Source organism: Acomys russatus, chromosome 6 (genome assembly GCF_903995435.1).
Source record: "Acomys russatus chromosome 6, mAcoRus1.1, whole genome shotgun sequence".
NCBI lineage: Eukaryota > Metazoa > Chordata > Mammalia > Rodentia > Muridae > Acomys > Acomys russatus.
The window spans coordinates 19,584,215-19,605,963 of NC_067142.1; positions in this window are offsets into that span (position 1 = coordinate 19,584,215).

A 21,749-nucleotide genomic window follows, 5' to 3' on the forward strand; every position below is an offset into this window, starting at 1 on the left:
GGGAAAGCAGTCGGAAGAGAGCAAATGGCTAGATAGTAGATGCTGCATCCTTTGTTTGCTGGTTGAGTTGTTTTCCAGAGCTTGTAACGAAGCCTGGGGCCTCACACATGTGAGCTCAGCCCAGGAGCACAGAGTTGAATCCTTACCCAGACTGCCTTTGATTTACAGGGCTTCCACATGGAGTCGTCGCCTCAAACATACATTTTAGAGAGAGAGAAAAAAAAATGTTATATATATATATATTAAAAAAATGTTGGAGAGTCTGGAGATGTAGCTCACTGGATGCAATGCTTTTCTAGTCCCGAGTTGACTTTACAGCACCATGAGCCAGTGATGCAAGTGTCATGAGTTCAAGGTTATCCTTGACTGCAAAGTGAGTTCAAGGACACTATGGGCTGCATGAGATCCTGTCTCAAAAAATAAAGCAAAACACAAAAGAAAAAATAAAAGCACTGAATGGTGGTTAGATCCTTGAGGTAACCTTAGGGACCTTGAGTGCCATCCAGAGACCCTTGAACCACTTAGAAGACAGCAACCTAAGGAACCTCCTTCCTAGTAGGATGGGGGCAAGCCCCACCCCTTCACAGTATGCAAATGCCACTTTATTTGTGAGTCTACACCAGAGGCTTATTGGTTTGGGCTCTCTATGTGCTGACCCTACCCAACAGAAGCTTTGTCATCAGCTTAGAAAATCTCCACATGTGGCTCAGGACCTACATGGCATTGTCAGGCATGTTTCTGGTGCCCAATAAGCTCCCACGGAGGGCTGGCTGGCCTGCTTTCGTTGCCCATTCACCCTATAGGCATTGACTGGGCACCAGCCACACCGAAGATTCCTATCTCTGACTGAATTTTAGCAACACCAAGGGGGTTCCTAGTAACGGCAGGCACCCCACCACGACCAACCCACACTCTCATTTCACTGATCAAGGTGGGACGGATAATGTTTCCTTCTTTTAATTTTTCAAAAAAGGATTTATTTTTATTAGTGTGTGTGTGGATGGCACATAGACGCAATTCCCTTGGAGGCCAGAAGAGGGTGCTGGATCTCCTGGATTGCAGGCACTTGTGGGTGGCTCTCAGTGGGTGCTAGGAACTGAGCCACGGTCTTCTGTAAGAGCACTGTGCAGTCGTGACTGCTGAGCAAGCTGCCGCACCTTTGAGGTTTCTTTCTCTAGATATCAATGTAGATTTTTTTTTTTTCAGCTCCCAGGAGCTCCACTGTGCAGGAGAGTTTCCATTTGGACGGGCACCGAACCCAGGAAGCATCAGCGTAAAATCCACCACTGCCCAGAACTGTTCTTCTGAAATATACTTCCTGCTTGTTTGACTGGTTGTTTTGCCTGACATAGGGTCGCATTAGCCTAGGCTGACTTAGTACTTCCTGTATAGCAGAGGATGACCTGGAACTTCTCGTTCTTGTGTGTGTCCTCTCCCACTGACTGTGGTTACAGATGTGCACATCTCCCCATTCAGCTATGCTGCTGGAGAGTAAAAGAAGGGTTTTGTGTATGCTAGGCAAGTTCTCCGCCAGGAGAGCTACATCTTTATCCCCAGTGAACCACTGTATTTATAAAATACAAGTAAAAACAAATTGTCATACATGAAATGACAAGGCAATAATATCTGATTTTTTTTAATCTGGTTTTTTTTTTTTCTTTCTTTTCTTTCTTTCTTTCTTTCTTTTTTTTTTTTTTTTTTTTTTTTTTTTTTTTGGTTTTCTGAGACAGGGTTTCTCTTGTAGAAACCAGCTGTGCTGTACTCTATTTGTAGACTAGGCTGGCCTTGAACTCACAGAAATCTGCTAGCCTCAGCCTCCCCAGTGTTGGGATTAAAGGCGGGCACCACCACGCCCGGCTAGAAAACAATCCTCTTTATTGGAGTCAAGAGAAATAAATTATTGACCACATTCTCTAAAATGTTCTACTTATTCTCAGTTTACAAACACACAAACACAGAGACACACACATGCATTGCACACACACAAGTGCTCGCAAGCATGCCTACATGCAGGAAAGCACACATACACACATGCATGCACACACAGAAACATACACATCTGTGGGCTGAGGAAGGAATACTTGACAGTGTTGCATTTTGAGTCACATTGCTCTTGGTAATGTTCTTTATGGACATGAGCCAACGAGAAGGCAGAGGAGATGTGAAACACAAGTAACGAGGGTAGTAGGGACACAAGGTGGGTCTTGCTGCCTTCAAGGAGCAGGTCTGGGGCTAGAGAGAGGGCTCAGTGGTTAAGAGCACACACTGCTCTTGCAGGGGACTGGAGTCCAGGCTCCAGCACTGGCAGCAGGAGGCTCACATCTGTGAGTAGGGATCAGAGGACAATGGTGGGGATCAGCTCTCTCCTTCCACCATGTGGGTCCTGCAAACTGAGCTGAAATTGTTGGGCTTGGCCACAAGTGTTTTTACCTACTGAGCCACCCACGGGCCCAAATTTTGTTTTAGTTTAGTTTAGTTGAGTTGAGAGAGAGGGAGGGAGGGAGGGAGGGAGGGATGGAGGGAGAGAGAGAGAGAGAGAGAGAGAATATGCTGTGGAAGATCAAGGACAACTTCAGACGTCTTTGCTCAGCCGTCAACCACCATTTATTGAGTGATAAATTGGAAAGCAGGCCAGGCTGGCTGATCAGCAAGACCCTGAGATCTTCTTGTGCCCTCCTTCCCCAGCATTGAGATTATATTTCATACCAGCATGCCTAGCTTCCCCCCACAACCCCACAAGAGTTCTGGGGGAACAATGTCAGATAGAAAAAATATATATACATATATATATGCATATATGTATGTATATATATAATTTATTTTTATTTTATGTGCACTTGTGTTTTGCCTGAGTGTATGTCTGTATGAAGGTGTCAGATCTTAAAGTTACAGACAGTTGTGAGCTGCCATGTGGGTGCTGAAAATTGAACCCAGGTCCTCAGGAAGAGCAGTCAGTGCTCTTAACCTCTGAGCCATCTCTCCAGTCCCCAGGCCTTCCTGCTTAAGCACTCTCTTTACCAGCTGAGCTGTCCCCATAGCCCACTTTTCTGTTTTGTTTGTTTGTTGGTTGGTTGGTTGGTTTCTTTTGTTTTGTTTTGGTTTGGTTTTTGTTTTTGTTTTGAGACAGGGTTTCTCTGTGTAGCCTTGACTATCCTGGACGTGCTTTGTAGACCAGACTGACCTTGAACTCACAGCAATCCACCTGCCTCTGCCTCCCAAGTGCTGGGATTAAAGGCATTCGCCACCACGGCCCATGTTTTCTCTGGTTTTAAACAGAGTTACTTTGACTAGACCTGAGTGACTTCAAAGTTTTACCGACAATGTATTTGTCAACTATATTTGTGCAAATTTGGTCCACAGATAAATTCATGTGTCCTAAGCTGATAACATCTCATCTTTTTTATATCATTAAAAAATATATATATACATATTATATTTATTTATTTGTGTGGCCTGTGTGTGGGTATTCACACTCATAGTGTAAGCATAGAGATCAGTGGACGACTTTTAGAAATTAATTCTAACATATGTGTGCCAGGAGTCAAACAGGTTATCGGGCTTGGGGACAGGCACCTTGACCTGCAGGGCCAACTCACCAGCTCATGCAGTGTTGTCCTCTTGACTATAATACCCACAGTCCCTTTCTTTGCCAAACTCATGTTCCCCTTTTAGATTTCAGCTCCCCTCTTGACTTCTGCATGGTCCCCCATCCTCAACTCTCAACTCTGTTCCATCCAAACACATAACTGGATGACACAGTGGAGTGATCCCACCGTCACCAGCTGACTTCTAAGCTTCTTGGGAATCTTTCATTTACTCTTGGTTGCTCAGATCCCCATGTGGTACAGATAAAAGACAAAGGGGTGTTTGAAGTCAACTGATGTGTCTTACACTTACTAATCTACTCTGCGTGTGGACATGCATGTGATGGCGTCACATGCACGTGGGGACGAGAAGACAGCTTCCAGGAACTGGGCCACTCCCTCAACCATGAGAGTCCTGGGGATGGGATTCAGATTTTGGGACTTGGCTGTAAAAGCCTTTGAACTTTGAACCTGCTGAACAATCTCACCAGCCCCAAAGAAACGGGTTCTTTAACTCTATTCCCAAAGGCTGATGCCATAGCAGGAGATGTGGCTAACTTTGGCCCTATTAAAGGTTGGTGGCGGCACTGTAGCCATTTGTCAAAAGCCACTAGGAGCTGGGCTAGTTTTCATGAAGTTTCTTGAAAGGTAAACAAGAGTACATGAGCATTAACTGGGAAAGTGACGACATGTAAGAAGGGAGAGGAAGTGTAATTAATTTCATAGTGTGGGGGAAGGAGAGATTAGATTTGGACCGAGACTCAGCCTGGTAGACCAGTTACAGCAGTTACAATATCTTTCCCTGCAGGGTATCTTAGAATCACAGTCCTGGCCCTCACGATCTGATGCATCACCCACACCCTTCCCCGGCCACGGGATCAGCAGGTAGAGTAAACCTGGCTCTGTGCCTGAGGGGCAGGGAAAGGACACTGAGAAGTCTGTTGCAACCGTCTAGATGGGAGATGCTGGAAACTGGTGTGTTATCGTGGCACGTATCGGCAGCTCTAAAGTAGGGCTCCGCTCTGATCCGTGAACTTTTGCTGGAGGCAAAGCAAAGCTTCTAACGGATTGTAGCAATGGCAAAAGTGCACTGCTTTGTCACCTAGGTGAGGTTCGTGTTCATTCCTTCTCCCTGTTTTTTCGAGACAGGGTTTCTCTGTGTAGCCCTGGCTGTCCTGGACTGGCTTTGTAGACCAGGCTGGCCTCAAACTCACAGCGATCTGCCTGCCTCTGCCTCCCGAGTGCTGGGATTAAAGGCGTGCGCCACCACGCCCAGCTGTGTTAATTTTTACTAAGACCTCTAGCTCCCTATTTATTATTACATTATAGGGTTCTTTACTGAATGCTCAATAGGTTAGCACATTTATTACTGCCCCATAATACTCATTGGGAAGCTATATTGGAGCATGTGAACTATCATGCAGGCATTCAATAGATTATGCAAACCTGTCTTTCCTTCTATCCAAATGCCAGGAATATATTACAACAATGATTGAGGTGGAGGAGGAGTGCAGTCAGGAAGGTGCTGGTCATGCAAGTGTAAGGGCCTGAGTTCAATTCCCGAGAGCCCATGTAAAAGCTGGGCTTGGTAACATCCACTCATAATCTCAGTACTGGAGAGACAGAACTGGGGATTTCCCTAGGGCTCCATGGACAGCCAAGCTAGCCAAATTGGTGACTCCAAGTTCAGTGGGAAACCCTGTCTCAAAAATAATGTGGATAGAGACAGAGAGAAACTCTGTATTAGGGTTCTCTAAGGGAACAGGACTGATAGGATGAATATGTATATTATTAAAGAGGATTTAGTAGCCTGGCTTATTGGCCATGGTCCATGTAGTCCAGCAATGGCTGTCTCACACTGACAAGACTGAGAATCTGGTAGCTGCTTAGTTCATGAGGCTGGCTGTCTTGGCAGTCCCAACCTGGCACTGAAGGTGTCGGGGATTCCTGGAGAGCTGCTGGTCTTCAGTCCACAGTGGCAGCTCCAGGATGTTGGTCCTAACATAGTTGAGGGAAGGCCTGCAGTAGCAGAACAGATGAACAGACAGAAGAGCAGAAGAGAACCAACAGACGAAAAAAAAAAAAAAAAAAAAATCAAAGTTTCCTTTGGTGTCACTTGATCTGGGCCACCACCAGAAGATGTCACCAATGTTTAGGGTGGGTCTCCCTACTTCAGGTCAAGAAGATCCCCCACCCCAGAAGTGCCCAGCAGCTTGTGTTCTTACGGATGCAATAAAATTGACAACCAAGGCGAGACCACAACAGCCAACATCAGTCTCTGGCCTCTATATGCACAAGCACACATGTGTGCATTCACCCACGCTAACATGTACACACGCACATGCCCGCACACAGAGAATAATCATTATTGTAATAAAACATGGATTGAAGTTATATTTCCTTCTCTTCTGAATTTACTCAGAATTCAAATAATATCTACACATTCGTCAAGAAAGAGAGAATGACTAAAGTCAGCCAAAATCTCGTAATAGCTGATTCTATTACTTGGTACTAACTCCTCTAAATTCTTGTAACACCAATAGTTGTGTGACCCAGCATCCCACTTTAGCATCAGGTTAGAGAGTTTACTGGATGGTTTGGTGTCAACTTGACACAAGCTGGAGTCATCAGAGAGGAAGAAGCTTCAGTTGAGAAAAATGACTCATAAGATTCAGCTGTAGGGCATTTTCTCAATTAGTGATCAGTGAAGGAGGACCCAGCCCATGGTGGGTGGTGCCTTCCCTGGGCTGGTGGTCCTGGGTTCTGTAAGAAAGCAGGCTGAGCAAGCCATGAGGAGCAAGCCAGTAAGCAGCATCCCGCCATGGCCTCTGCATCAGCTCCTGCCTCCAGGTCCCTGCCCTGCTTCAGTTCCTGCCTTGATTTCCTTCAATAAGGAACAACAATGTGGAAGTATAAACTGAATAAACCCCTTCCTCCCCAACTTGCGTTTTGGTGATTGTTGTGTTTTGATTTTTTTGTTGTTGTTGTTTTGTTTTGTTTTTGATACAAGTCATTCACTGAATCTGGAGTTCACCAATTTGGCTAGACTAGCTGGCTAGCAAGTCCCAGGGATTCTCCTGTGTCTGCCTCCCAGTTGTTGGAGTTACAGATGGACACTGCCACTTCTAGCCATTTTACATGGTTATTGAGGGCCCAAACTCACCATCTTCTGGCCTGACTATCAATTTTTCTTTCCCTTTTCCTGCATCTGGTTGCTTTGTTCTCAGATCCGTGCTAATTAGAGAAAAAGCATCCGTGATACAGGTCTGTGTCTGACGTGAAAGGACAATGGAAAAAAAAAAGTCAGTCATTTTCTGTTTGAAAGCATCCATTTCTTGGGAATTAAGGGAACTGTCCTGTGAAGGCCAGTGAGGGTTGCTTGGGGCTACAGTGTGGAGGTACCCTGTAGAATCAGTAGTTTCCAGTTGCGGAGGGAGCCAGGCTAGTTGTTCGTACTTGCTGAAGCTTGCACGCGTCCCTGGGCCAATGCGCACTTCAACTGATGGTCCGGGTTGAGTTTCTGAGTCTGTTGCTCTGTGACTCACAAAAACGATATCACCAAAACCAACGGCAAGGAACTGGTTGGCTTAGGGTTTTGTTTTGGTTTTGGTTTTCTGAGACAAGGTTTCCCTGTGTAGCCCTGGCTGTCCTCAAACTCAGAGATCCACCTGCCTCCGCCTCTCGAGTGCTAGGAGTAAAGGTGTGTGCCACCACTGCCCGGGTTCCGTTCACCTTTTAATATAATATTTTATATATTTTTTGAGAATTTCATACATGTATATAATTATTTGGGTGACGTTTCCTGTTGCGTGTGTATATGTGTATATACGTGCATTTGTGTGTGAGTACACACATGCATAGTGTGTGACAGCCCAAGGATAACTTCAGGTACGGACCCCCAGGAGGTCCTTTGACCTTTGACACATCAACTCTCATCAGCCTGAAACTTTGTCAAATAGGCCAGACTAGCTGACTAAAGAGTTTCCAGGGCTTTAACTACTTCTCATTGCCAGCACTGGGAATATAGGCAGGGGCCAAAATGAAGATTTTTCAGGTCCTCACAGCCACAAGGGAAGTGGTCTGGTTATGCTGTACTTGTGAGAGGATTCTTTGCCCCATTTTGATTGGATTATTTCTTCTTTTGCTGTAAAGGTCCTTGAGGTCCTTCTGCAGGCTAAAGGGTCATCCTTTGTTAGATTAGCAGCCGGCAAAGACTTTCTGCACTCTTTCTGTCCTCTCTTTACTGTATACATTGTTTCCTTTGCTATGTAAAGCTTTTTAATTTGATGTAAACTTGAATCAAATTGTACTTCTCTGCTTATCTGTGGTGGAAGAACTTTTGGTGTCTTTAAAAACTCAGTCATGTTCTGTAAACATGTTTTGGGTTTTTTTGTTCGTTGTTTGTTTGTTTGTTTGGTTTGTTGGTTCGTTTGTTGAGACAGGGTCTCTCTGTGTTAGCCTTGCCTGTCCTGGACTCGCTTTGTAGACCAGGCTGGCCTCGAACTGATAGCGATCCACCTGCCTCTGCCTCCCGAGTGCTGGGATTAAAGGCGTGTGCCACCACGCCCGCCTTAAAAACATGTTGTTTTTCTGTGTGTGTGTGTTGATCCCAGGTGTGGGATATGGGCTGCTCCAGACTGTCCAACAGCAGCAGACTTATCTGCCTTGTACAGGCTCTGAGATGAGCTCTGTGCCAGCTGCAGCTAGTTTAATTCTGGGGACACTGAGCGGGTATAAATGTTAGAGCCTAGAGAGGGACAGGAGGGTCCTCTGAGGAGGAAGGAGGGTGCTGTTCTCCTCTGCTGCTCCTGGTTGCTGTCGATGCAGTTTGATGAGAAGACGTTGAAAATGTCCTGAAACGAAGATTGGACTTGCCCCAGGGACCCCGACGACCCTAACCAGCAGGAAGTGGCTAAAGAAAAGTCCGCCCCCTCTCCCCACTAATCTTCTTTCTCTCCTACCTGGTGTTGGGGTGTTGGAAGGGATAAAGAATAGTGTAGGGAGAAAGAGCTATACGAATAAAAAATAAAAATACATTTTTTTGGGGCGAGGAGCTTTCAGGACAGGGTGTCTCTGTGTAGCCTTTGTCTGTCCTGGACTCGCTTTGTAGACCAAGCTGGCCTCGAACTCACAGCAATCTGCCTGCCTCTGCCTCCCAAAGTGCTGGGATTACAGGCGTGTGCCACCTCGCCCAGGTAATAAAAACAGATTTAAAAAGTGCATCAACACTTATTACTTAGAAAATTACTTGAACACGCTTATGTTTCATTTCCTTGTGTACTAAAATGGGAACAGGCTGCCAATTCTACAGCTCTGGTCCTTGTCACATCCTCCTCCCTGTAAACCAAATTCCACCAGGACCTGGCCAGAGAGTACCAGGAAAGCTGTCCCTGGCTGCAGAGTCCTTGTCACATCCCTGCAGCCCCCTTCTGTCCCAGTTAACGGGACCTGAGATTGACAGTAATGTCCAGCAGGGTGCTGGGGACTCACAGGCGAAATGACCTAACATGGTCCAAAGAGCCTGATATTTTCTTCTACGGCTTTAATTTTCTTACACCTAAAAACCTCTACAGCTCAAGAAAATCAGAGCTTGGAAAGCTTACCCAGCATTCCCAGGAAGCCACAGGCAAATACAAGACCAGCGACGTCAGCTCGCAACGGTTGAGTTGCGATGATCAGCTTCTGTCCTCTTCCCAGGCCAGGGAGCTTTCAGGTTCTTAGGAGACTTTTTTTTTTTTTTAATATCTTGATTTAATTTTAATTTGTGTGCATTGGTGTGAGGGTGCCAGATCTTGGAGTCACAGCTGTGAGCTGCCATGTGGGTGCTGGGAATTGAACCCAGGTCTTTTGGAAGAGCAGGCAGTGTGCTTAACCACTGAGCCATCTAATCCATAGGCAGACAAGGGTCTGGGGAAGTGACTCAGTGGTCTAACTCTTACGTAGTGGAGCCCTTAGTTGGATCCTCCTGACTGGGCTAGAAAAGTTCAGGAAAGTGAGATGATCCTCTTTACCCTGCACAAAAAGCCTAAAATTCAAAGGTAACCACATATACAAGAGCAGCTCATCCCAGTCTCAGGAGACCATGGGCGTGGTCAGTGAAGGCAGTGTGACAAGGCATTCTGAGTAAGAGTGAAAATGTCAGACTCTAAAGTGATGTCCAAGTCCCTACTTACAAAATGATGGATTTAATTTTGGTGTTTGTTCGTCTGTTCTATTGGAGTCACTGAAGCAATTAGTTCCTGGATCAGTTCAGTGAAAGCAAAGTACCACCTTCATAGCAAGAGAAGTTTGGCTTCTGTGGTGGAGGACACCCTATTGGCTTTATACTGACTAGATGACTTACATATGCAATGGCGATTCTATAACTAGCCCTTAGATCGCATCTAATGTCCTACTCTGGCTTCTGCATGTGCACACTCAGGCATGCGCACTCAGTCAGTCAGTAGAGGCCCATCCCAGTGGGTCATCTCCTACAGCCACACATCACTGGGAACATATCATATAGTCCCTTGGTTTTGCTTTATAGAGCGGACAGTTTCTCAGACCAGTGGGAAGAAACCACAAGACAGTGAACACACGTGAAAGACCCACTCGCCTGTTCTCTTACCACAGGCCTTGGCCTCTATCACAGATCTGGGGACATTCTGAGTGTGATGGATGGTGGGGACAAATATGATCAGAGCTCATTTGTGGTAAGAGGAGTTGGGGCTTCAAGAAATCAGATACAGAAGGACAGCAGACACGATTCAATTGGTAGAGTTGTTTGCCTGGCATGCAGGAAGCCCTGGGTTTGGTCTCCAGCACTACATAAACCAGGTGTGGTCGTGTACACCTGGAATCCCAGTACCGCATAAACCAGGTGTGGTCGTGTACACCTGGAATCCCAGTACCGCATAAACCAGGTGTGGTTGTGTACACCTGGAATCCCAGCACCGCATAAACCAGGTGTGCTTGTGTACACCTGGAATCCCAGCACCAAGGTCGCAGAAGCAGGAGTAGGAGTTTAAGGTACATCCTTGGCCACAGAGTCTTTGAGGGGCCAATCTGGCCTACGTGAGACCTTGCCAAGGATGTTGAAAGGATAACTCAGAAGATAGAGTGCTTGCTGTGCAAGTGTGAGGACCACAGTCCAGAACACTAGAACCCATATTTAAAAATGAGTAGGCGTGGCAGCTGCCTATAACCCCAGCACTGGGGAGGCAGCGAGCAGAGAGTCCCCAGGACAAGCTAGCTGACAGATGACCTGGAATTAGTTCTCCAAGTTCAGCAAGAGATCCTGCCTCAATAAATAAAGTGGGAGGGACTGAGGAAGACACTGGACACACTTTTGACCTCCACATACATATGAGCATGGATAATACTTGTATACACAACACACATGCACACACGCATACACACACACACACACACACACACACACACACACACACACACACGCTCATAAAAAGAGAAAGACACTAGATGCTAAATAAAGACTTTAAATGGGGAACTGGAAGTTGTCACAAGTGTGTCCATAATCCAAGTGCATGTAAATAAAGAAATTTTGAGCTAGTAGGTCAAACCAGTCATTAAGTATTAGTTCTTTAAGAAAGCTGTCTCAGGGCTCACCAGATCCAACGCCTCTTCTGGCCTTTACAGGGACACACACACACACACACACACACACACACACACACACACTCATTAAAAAGGAAAGACATAAGACGCTAAAGATCTCAGACGGGGCTTGCACTGGGGTTGTGTGGGTGTGTTAGGAGCCTTCCTCAGGCCTTTGGAAAGAGTTCTTGCAGATGTTAGTGCCTTTTAAACTTAAGACTCTGAGCAAGCATCCCCCAGAGCTACTGTTGGGAAACGCAGATGTCTGTCAGAAATGCATTGTAGGAGTGGAGGATACAGCTCAGTGTAGGCACAATTTTCTTAACCAATATCTTTTATTATAAACTTATTAACCGAGCATACGTCACTTATAACCCAACTAACCAAAACAAGAGGAAAAGAGGCTTAAAGAACACAATAACAAAACTGTAAGGATATCAGTTCCGAGGAATGATTCTCCTGACGTAGTAAGCAGGATTTCTTCTGCTGGAACCTGGAGTAACCAGAACCCGGAACCTCAGCAGAAGCTAGAGCCCCAAAGCCTTCCCTCGAATGGTTCTCTCTAGGGGTGTCTCGAAGTGGAGTGATGAACAGCCAAAACTATCCAAAGTCTCCAAAGGCTCCGCCTCCAGTTCTGGGCTTATTTACATATCTCCTCCCAGAGTCTGTTCACAGGATCTTTTCAGCTGGCAACAATCAAGCTCCCACATGAGGTGGTTGGTCTTTTAGTGGATTAACCTCACCTGTTCTCTCACAAGACCGTTCCCCATCCCACACTTGGGAAACAGGTTTCTCTCTCCTTCACCTCAGCTGATAAAATGGTTGTCTAGTGAGCAGGAAGCGTTGGTTCAAGCCCCAGCACCATGTGAACTAGCATGAACGGAGTATGCAGACATTTGCCTGTAAGCCCAGAACCCAGGATGTGGAAACAAAAGAATCAGAATTCAAGGTCATCCTTGTCTGCATAGTGAATTCATGACAGGACTAGTGTGTCTAGCTAGTTCATGTAGAAAAAAAGGAATGCATTAAAAAAAATATTTTATTGATTTTTTGCAAGTTTCACACCATGTACCTCTGGAGGAATACATTTTTTAAATGGCCAAATATTTTTATTTGAATCTGGTATAGAAAAGAGGAATGCATTTTTTAAAATAGCCAAACATTTTTATTTGAATCCACATTGATTGTAACAAGATTACTAAAAGCATTAGCTAATTTACTTTTATACGTATTTCTTGTGTTTTTTTAAAATGGCTGAGCCACCTCTTTAGGCCTGTTTATGTATTTCTTTTAAAATTTTTAATATATTTTTTTCTTTTTTGGTTTTTTGTTTGTTTTTGTTTTTTGAGACAGGGTTTCTCTGTGTGGCCTTGGCTGTTCTGGACTCTCTTTGCAGACCAGGCTGGCCTCCAACTCACAGTGATCCACCTGCTTCTGCCTCCCCACGTGCTGGGATTAAAGGCATGTGCCACCAGCCCGACATATTTTGAACGTGTATTTTGAACACATTTTTCCCCTCCCCTAGATCTCCCTACCCACCTGACTTCAAATTCTCTCTCACAAAAAACAAAACAAAGCCCAGTGTGTTTTGTGTTGGCTATGTACTTTTGGGCATAGGGCCTGCCCTGGGGTGTGGCTGACATACCCTTTGATGCTCCCCTGGAGAAAACGGATTTTACTTTTCCCAGGAGGCATCACTTGCAGATGGCTTCTTGGCTGGGGATGGGACCTTGTGTCTACTTAGGGGAATGTATTAATACTTGTTTTCTTTCTTGTCTTTTGAGCTAGGGTGAAATGTAGCATAAGGTGGCCTCGAACTTGCTGCCAATGACCTTGAACTTCCACTCCCTCTGCCTCCACCTCCCGAGTGCTGGGGTCACAGGAGTGTCACCGTGTCTGACTTCGGTACTTATTTTTGAGAGAGGATCTTGTGCGGCTTGGGCCACTCTTGAGTTTCTGGACTCAATGATTGTGATTTCAGCAGGCACAACAAGTCACACTCTAAGCCTGCTTGGAGAAGGGAAATTTAGGTACCAATCTTGGGCGAGGCTCACACTTAACTCTAGCGTATAATTTAGAAGCACACATAGGAATTACTGCTTTGAGAAAGACTCAAAATTACTGAAATGAAACTTCTTTCTTCCCAAAATGTGGGAGCCAAGGGCTCCCAGGCCCACCCATGCTCTGGTTTCTCTCCCTCTCTCTTAGAATGGCCCCCCTCCCCCGCCCTGCATCTCTGTCTCTCTGGGCACTGTTGAGAACTCCTCTCTCTCTCTCTCCTCATGCTCCTCCTCTACTCCCTCTCTCTCTCTTCCTCTCTCTCTCTCTCTCTCTCCCCTCCCCTCCCCCCCCCCCCTCTCTCTCTCTCTCTCGCTCTCTCTTTCCCTCCCTCCACCCCCCTCTCTCCCTCCCTCCCCCTCTCTCTCTTTCCCTCCCTCCCGCCTCTCTCTTTCCCTCCCTTCCCCCTCTCTCTCTTTCCCTCCCTCCCCCTCTCTCTCTTTCCCTCCCTCCCCCCTCTCTCTTTCCCTCCCTCCCCCCTCTCTCTTTCTCTCCCTCACTCCCCCCTCTCTCTCCTTTTTTGCTCTGCGGTTTCCTTCATCCCAGATGATCTTCCCCAACCTGCCTTCTGAATGAAACCCAGGATTATTTTTAAACATAATTTGGAGACTTCTAAATAAAACAAATCTTAATTGCTTGTGGGTTACAAATCCTAGGCTGTGGGGAGACCAAGGGCAGGGAGCCAACAGGGCAGGCTGTAGGGCCTTGTGGGGCCTTCAAGCTGGCTATGTAAGCCTGGCTTGACTTTTGCTCTCTGCTTACAGCCTCTTCCTCGTCCTCTTCTTCCTCCTCCTGTTCCTCTTCCTCCTCCTCCCCCTCTCTTCCTTTTCTTCTTCTTCCTTCCTTCTTTTCCTCCTCCTCCTCTTCCTCTTCTCACCAATTGGCTAGATTGGCTGCCCATGAAGCTTCAGGAATCTGTCTGTCTTTGCCTCCTTAGCCCTGAGGTTACACGTCTGTGCTGCTATGCCCAGCTCATTTACATGGGTGCTAGAAGCTGAATAAGTGCATTTAGGAAAGAAGGAAGGAAGGAACGAACGAAGGGTTGTCATGCAAATTATATTGAATATCGAATGTACTGTCTCCTTACTATGCCCCCATCCCTTATGTACATGCATGTTAGACACGGGCAAAGAAATGTTTACACACAGAGCCATCTCTTTCAACCATAAAGATTGATGTCTCACCATGTACAAGAAAGTGGATGCAGCTGGAGGTCATCGTGTTAGGTGGGTGAAATCAATCTTAGAAAAGCAACTGTTTGCTCTCATTTATAAGTCGGTGTAACGCAAGGGAAGTCCCCTGCATCAAAACGGAGCAGGAGAAAGAGTCTTGTAGCGAGGCTGGAGGCCAATAAGGATGGGCTTTCCAGAAGAGGAGCCATCCAGCAGTCCCTGACAAAGGTTACTAGAACCTTCAAGCACCTAGGAATCTGTGAAGCACCCGTTTCAGTGTGTGTGTATGTATGTGTGTGTGTGTGTGTGTGTGTGTGTGTGTACATGTGTGTGCTCACACAATCTCATATGTGGTAGTCAGAGAACAACTTCAAACTCTCCACCTCAGGTGCACCCACCTTTTGCTTGACACAGGGTTTGTCATTGCCTGCAAGTGGGCCACATAGGCCATGCTAGTTGGCCTACAAGCTCCCAGGACTCCTCCTGCCTTTGCCTCTCACCTTGCTATGCTGGATTACTGGCCCACACCACCACATCCTGCTGTCTACATGTCTTCTGGGGAATCTGAATTCAGGTCTTCATGCTGCAGGACAATTTACCAGTTAGGCTTTCCTGGCTGAACTATTCCCAAGCCCTCTGTGGGACTGTATTTTAACACTGACTTGGTTTCAGCTGGCCTGGGTGGGGACTGAGCTTCTGGATTCCCCGGAGCTTGCAGGTGTGTGTTGTTCTCTGATGCACTGGGGCTGCAGGGGCATGGAAGAGGCTGGTCATGCAGGCTATGGGAGCAGCAGATGTGAGTGGAGTTAGCCAAGGTCAAGGGCTTAGAGCAGTGGGTTCTCAACCTGTGGGTTGAATGCCTCTTTCACAGAGGTCACATATCAAATAGCCTGCATATCAGATAGTTATATTACAATTCAGAACAGTAGCAAATTAAAGTTATGAAGAAACAGCGGAAATAACTTGATGGTAGGGAGCCACTACAACGTGAGGAAGTGTATTAAAGGGTCTCAGCCCTGGGAAGGCTGAGAACCACTGCTCTAGAGGGACTAATGTACACTGGTAGACCAACGAGAGGAGGAATTGGCAGGTGAAACTCCCAAGGTTCCAAAAGGTTCCTAATGGCGCCTGGAAAAGCTGCAGCAGGAAAGGCAAGCTAAGTGGGTTTTGTTTGTGCCAGGCTCTGTAAAGATGCTTTACAAGCTGACCTGTGTAGCTCCATTCACAAAACCATGTGAACCTGAATTACTCTGGGCATCTGATGGAGAGCTTGAACAAAGGCGCTGGGGCCAACACTTTGTCCTGCCTGTGTAATGCCCAGCTGGCACTGGCTTTAGCTGTGCCCTGCCCTTCCACAGGTCACGTGACTTGCCTGGTCAGAGTTTACCGCCTCAGTGTAAGTTCTACTGGAAGGTGAGCACATCTCAGCCTGAGCTGACGAGAAAGGGCAGAACAGCAGGGCCCTGGGGGTGCTCACTTTCTAACCCTCAGAACCTGAGAAGTTGTTACCTGCTAGGACTTTGTCATCTGCAAAAGGGACTTGGGGCTCTGCTCAAACTACTGCACCAACCAAGGACAATACATGCAGTGAACACTGAACTCCTATTCAGATCTAGCCAAGGGACAGGACATTCTCCACAGTTGTTTAAGAGTGGGGACTGACTCTGATGTGGACTCTGATGCCCCATGTTTGACCACTTCCCCTTGGTGGGGAGGCCTGGTGGCACTCAGAGAAAGGATAAGCAGGCTGCCAGGTGAGACTTGATAGGCTGTGACCATATGGTGGGGAAGGAGGTCCTCTTCTGTCACAGACCTACGGGAGGGGAATAAGGAGAAAGGACGGGAGAGGAACGGGAGGATACAAGTGACAGGGATAACAGTGGAGATGTAATCGGAATAAATTAATTAAATTTTTAAAAAGGAACTTTGTGAATGTGATCAAGTTAAGGATTTCTCCACAAGAAGATCTCGGCTGCGTTATCTGGGTGGGCTCCACTGAATCACTCAGGTCCTTAAAGTAGAAACGTGGGGGCTGGAAAAGCAGCTCAGTAGGTAAAATGCTTTCTGTTCAAACATAGTACCTGAGTTCTGATCCCCAGCACATGTATAAGAAGTGTGGCGTAGGGGAGTGTGTCCCTAACTCCAGTGTGGAAGGGCAGGAGGATCCCTGAGGTGTGCTGGCCAGCTTGTCATTACTCAACTGGTGAGACATCAGTTCTGTGAAATAAGGTGGAGAGCGAGGACGGAAGATACCTGACAATGGCGTCCACACACATGCACACAGCAGTCATGTATGTGTACCAGGATGTGAACACACACACACATGCACACTTCCCTCCCCTTGAAAACTGGGTATGGCGACATGTGCCTGTAATCCCAGTGTTGGGAAACGATGACAGGACAACCCTTGAGACCAGCGACCAGCCAGCTGACTCAGTGAGCTCCAGCATCATTGAGAGACCCCATCTCAAAACAACAAGGCCAGGAAGAAGTATCGTCCACCTGAGGTTGATTCCCAGAATCCACCATCGTAGAGACAGCAACTACTACTGCCTGTGAGTTGACTTCTGACTTCCACATGTGCATGAACTTGAGTGTGCAGACATACACACGCGTGTGTGTGTGTGTGTGTGTGTGTGTAAAATAAGGTAGAATGACACATATATTCTTTTCCTGTGGTTCCAAAGGCTAGTGATCAGTTTCCACAAGACAGCAATGGTGCCTTACAATTCTCCCATAGCAAGATGCCAACTTTATTTTATTTAGATACATTTCTCCGGCGTTAGAGCATCTGCACTTTAATTTAACAATGAACGCTCACAAGCTATTCCAATGCGATGCAGACCAAGTTTCATAGTAAATCAACAACAACAACAAAGTGGGAGACCACTAAGGAGGACATCTGACACGTGCGCGCACACAAATAAAATAAGTTAAAGGAAAGATAGAGGACCATGGCTGTCTGTGGTCATGGGCAGAGGTGTGGCAGAAGAGAAGGTACAGACGTGGCAGCTTGGGATAGGGCCTGATCTTGTTCCTGGGATGTTCAAGGACCAGGGAGGTGTCTCTAGGATGTAGCTAAGACACGCCCCCAGCTGCTGGCAGCCTGCAGGAAGAAGTTGCCCCAGCCTCCTGGAACTGAATTCTGCTCACTGACAAGGAAACGGATCTGTCCCCGCATCTTCTGTGACCCAGGAGGCCACTGACCTACAAGACTGTGTGATAATAAAACCGTGTTGTGGGAAGTCACTGGCTGTCGTGTCTAATTGTGGGGAGTGTTGGAAAGCAAGAAAATCCAGAACGACTTCCCCTGGCCTCTTCTGGGAATGGCCTCATGTCGTCCATGGAAAACCAGCTCCCCAAAGCTGTCACGCCCAGATGCTGACTACTCCTCAGAAGCAGTTGCTGTTTTCTGAGAACAATGGTTTGCCTGTATGCCTGAGAACCCAATGGGAAACACACTTTGCTAACCGCCCTGCTGACCTAAAGAGGCAGGTTGGTTTGGGAACGGCCCCTCTGTGTACTTTCTCTTCTCCTTTTCTCCCCAGGTTCCAAATCTTTTAAAATATTTCTTTTGTTTTTAAATTCTCTTTGTGTGTATGAAAGAGAGGGAGACAGAGAGACACAGGTGAGTGCAGGTGCCCACAGAGGCCCCAGGCATCACATTCTGGAGCTGGAGTTAGTGGCTGGTAGGAGCAGGATTCTCATCTTCTGCAAGAACAATACATGCTCTAACCACTGGGCCACCTCTCAAGCCCCTTTGGTTTTTTGTTTTTGTTTTTTGACGGGTGGGGGTTAGAGATAAGGATTCTCTCTGTGTAGGTTGGCTGTCCTGGACTCACTTTGTAGGCCAGACTGGCTTCAAACTCACAGAGATCCACCTGCCTCTGCTTCTCAGAGTGCTGGGATTATAGGTACATACCACTGTGCCTGCCTGGGTTTGTTTGTTTTTTTTTGTTTTTTCTTACTTTTATGTGTCTGTGCCTGTTCCTGTGCGCACGTGTGTGTAAGGACTATCTGAGGTGTTGTTCCTCCAGAACCTTCCACTTTTTGTTTGAGACAAGGTCTCCCATTGGTGTGAAATGTCACCAAATAGGTTGGGCTAGCTGGCTACCACACTTCTAGGGATCCACCTTCATACTTTACTGACTGAGCCATGTCAGCCCCCAAATCTTGTGGGAGAAAAGCTAAGGGGGACATCTACTGCAATCACCCTAGAATCTGAACTTAGGCAAAACACCTGAGATAAAAAACTAATAAAAAAGAAAAGTTCGTGCGGCCTGCGGTTTCTGACGACTGTTCAGCCCGGCTTCTTTCGGCCTAGAGAGACACCATCTATCATAGTAGGCCAGTGCGGCAGAGGAGGACTGCTTGCCTCATGATGGCCAGGAAGGAGGTGAGAGACTGAGTGATTAGGGTTCCAATATGTCCATCAAGGGCGTGCCTCCCATAACCTCACTTCCTCCCACTAGGCTCAACTTCCCCATCGTGCCAAGCATTGGTGACCAAACTTTAGGCGTATGGGCTTTGGGGGAACATTCAAGGCTCAAACTATAGTACAGGGTTGATTTTGGATCTTTCTTCGCTCAGTAGATACATGGACAATCCCGAGCAGCCTTGAAGGCTACTCCATCCCCCAGCCATCTTCTGGACCTTAGCCTGGAACTTTAGAGCCATCTCTGCAGAAGAAATAACAGTGTTACCCCTTGGGAACTGAGTCCAAACATTGGCTCCTTGACTCAGCCGAAGGCTCCACCCAAGAGTCTCCTGACAGCAGGTCCCCAGCTGTCAATCTTCCCTGCTGGCCATGCCTCCCCTGCAAAGCTGGTTTGAGCTGTTTCTGGGATGATTAATGCTGATTCTGCCTTTCCATTCTGCGACGCTGGTCAGTTCAAGCTGTGCTCAGAAAAAGGGCTCGGCCATCTGCAGGGAACCTGTGCGGAAGTGTGGGGAAATGACCGTGCGTTTATTTATGTCGTCCATTGTTAGCTAAGAATATCCAGGTGGTCTAATAATGGAGGTACCAAGAAAGGAAAAAGGACTTGGCGTTGGGAAGGGTGCTGGGTTTCAGGGTCAGCATAAGCCCCACAGCTGAGCTGGAGAAACTTCTGGAAGCTGCCTTTAGTTCTTTAGCCCCAGCTTCTTCCTCTGGGGAAAATAAAAAAATAAAGCCAACCATCACCGACTCTTGCAGGCTTTAAAAAGATGCAATGAAAAACTGTGAAGATGGTGTGTCTGGTCTTCCATCCTCCCCAGCCAAAGAGCCAGAGAAACAAATGAAGAGACACACTAAGAGATGTCACCATAGCCGGGCTGTGGTGGTGCAGGCCTTTAATCCCAGCATTCGGGAGGCAGAAGCAGGTGGATCGCTGTGAGTTCGAAGCCAGCCTGATCTACAAAGTGAGTCCAGAACAGCCAAGGCTACACAGAGAGACCCTGTCTCGAAGAACAAAAACAAACAAACAAACAAAAAAGAAAACAAAACAAAAACAAAAAAAGAGATGTCACCATCTTAGGCCTCCCGTCTGCCGGCACAGAGCCTATAAGCAACACTTTTACCTCCATGCCTTGGACCATCGATATTGCTTGCAACTTCTGGTGATGTCTTATTAACGACATGCCATCCTTTTGTAAGTCACTGCTTGAGAGAGCCCTCCCCATAGCTGCTACATCTGCCCCAGGCTGCCAAACTGATGAGGTGCCAGTCACGGTGTTGCCTGCCTTTAACTGGCACTCAGGAGGCAAAGGCAGGCAAATCGGTGAGTTCTGGACCAGTCAGGGCTACACGGTGAGATCTTGTCTGAAAGAAGAAGAGGAGGCAGAAGAGAAAAGTGAGGAAGGGGTTAGAACAAGTTGTCTTGGGGCTGGGCAGACGGCTTGGTAGGTAATATGCTTGCAGCACACACATGAGGACCCGAGTGGGCTTCCCCATCACAAGAAGCCAAGCTGTGATTACAGCTGGGTGGAGACAGTGCCCTTAAACCTGCCCCATACACACAAACCAAGAAAGTGTGTGTAAAGATGTTAACCATGTATTCATTTCAAAAGACTTTTGGAGGGTTGGAAGCTGTGTCAGGAGGTAAAGGTGCTTGCTGCCCAGGGTGATAAGCTGAGCTTGATGCGCAGGACCCACACGATGGAAAGAGAAAACCACCTCCGGGATGTTGTCCTTTGACCTCCACACATGTTCTGTGGCATTCATGTGCCTCCCCATAAAAGAAGTCAACGTTATCATAGTTTTTGAGACAGGATCTCACTAGGTTGCCCTTGGCTGGCCTTGAACTCAGAGATCCACCTGCCCCTCTGCCTTCTAAAGTGAGGAGATTTAAAGGCATGCACTACCATGCCCAGGCATACAATTTTTAAAAAATAAGCTTCTCTAATAAGAAATTACTGTGATGGTTAGTGTTATCACCTGGACAGACTCTAGTCTCACCAGGGAGTTGGGCCACCACATCACTGCAGGTGGGAAGGCCCACCCACTGCGGGTGGCACCATGCCCTGGGCTCAGATCCTAGACTGTGGAGTAGGGAGCCGCATTGCACAGCAGCAGCAGCCACCACCGTCATTTCTCCTTCTGTAGATGTGATGTGGCCAGCTGCTCCAAGCTCCTGCCCCCTTGACTTCCCCTCCGGGATGACTGTACTGGGAGCCAGAACAATCCCCCCCCTCAGAGTATTTTATATCACAGCAACAGGAAAAGAAACTAAGACAGTGACAGTATAAACCAGTCAGCATCATGGTTATTGCTACTCAATTGCCTTTGAAGCTTGTGGACAAAATGTTTCCTTCACGGAGCTTGGAAGCTGACTCAGCACTGAAGAACACGGGCTGCTATTCTAGAGGACCAGCGTTGGATTTCCAGCATCCAGATGGCGGCTCATAACCCACTGTATGTAACTCTAGTTCCAAGGGACCTGGTGTCCTCTGTTAGCCTCTGCAGGCACTGCAAGCATGTGGTACAGTCATATACTCAGGCAAAATACCCAACCATGTAGAAGTGAAAGATAAAATCATTTCCTGAATATTTTAAAGTAAAACAAAAGCAAGAGACAAGATTAAACATTCTGATTTCAGACTATAACAAATCTCTACATTCTGGAAAGTCTTAGAACATAGATTTTTTTTTTTCTACATTTTTTTTCCCTGAGACAGGGTTTCTCTGTTTAGCCCTGGCTGTGCTGGGCTCACTTTGTAGACCAGGCTGGCCTTGAAGTCACAGAGATCGCCTGCCTCTGCCTCCCTGAGTGCTGGGATTACAGGTGTGCACCACTGTGCCCTTCAGAGCATAGCATATTTTAAAAGAACAGTGTATGGCTAGAAATATGGCTAGTAGTGT